The sequence below is a fragment of the Schistocerca serialis genome, chromosome 4 (genome assembly GCF_023864345.2).
Source record: "Schistocerca serialis cubense isolate TAMUIC-IGC-003099 chromosome 4, iqSchSeri2.2, whole genome shotgun sequence".
Classification (NCBI taxonomy): Eukaryota; Metazoa; Arthropoda; class Insecta; order Orthoptera; family Acrididae; genus Schistocerca; species Schistocerca serialis.
In genome coordinates, this window is record NC_064641.1 from 774,069,165 (window position 1) to 774,069,809 (window position 645).

Sequence of the window (645 nt, forward strand, 5' to 3'; positions counted from 1 at the left end):
GGGAACCAGTAAAGCAACTATTAATTTTCCCAGCTGTAAGTGGTCGATATTGTTCCCAGGACATCTCTGTTACGCCGTACAACTGCCGTTACACGCTAAAGATATATCTTTCGTAATACATGTGTCATAACCAATGTATAGACGGAATAGGAATAACACATCGTTATATTTAAGAAATGGTATCGTGACCCTAATCTTGACGAGTTTAAGTGGTCAACGTGTATATGCTGACGAACATACGCATCATGGATGGTAAATATAAGTTTTAGTGACTTGATTTGATGAGATTTTGTTGTTTCATTTCCATCTGTAATTTGAGTCAATTACTTAGATGTCGAGTTTTGCCGAATTAATGTACGTTAGGCTCTCGTCGTTAGAAGAGAATTTTGCTAACAACTATTCTTTGATCAACTGAACACTACAGATGTTCATCAGATACACTGTAAAGGAATTTTGCGGAATCCTACTGGTTTCCCGATCTAATTTTAGCTCCGTTACTCGCTATCCGCTTCCCACAGCGGCACTAAAAGGAGACACAAATAAATCGCGTCGCCTCCGAGGCAGTTAGGAGGTACTTGTCATTTTGTTATCAGCCGCGAGGCCAGGAAGCTTGTCACATAAATATGTCATAAACAACGCGACACA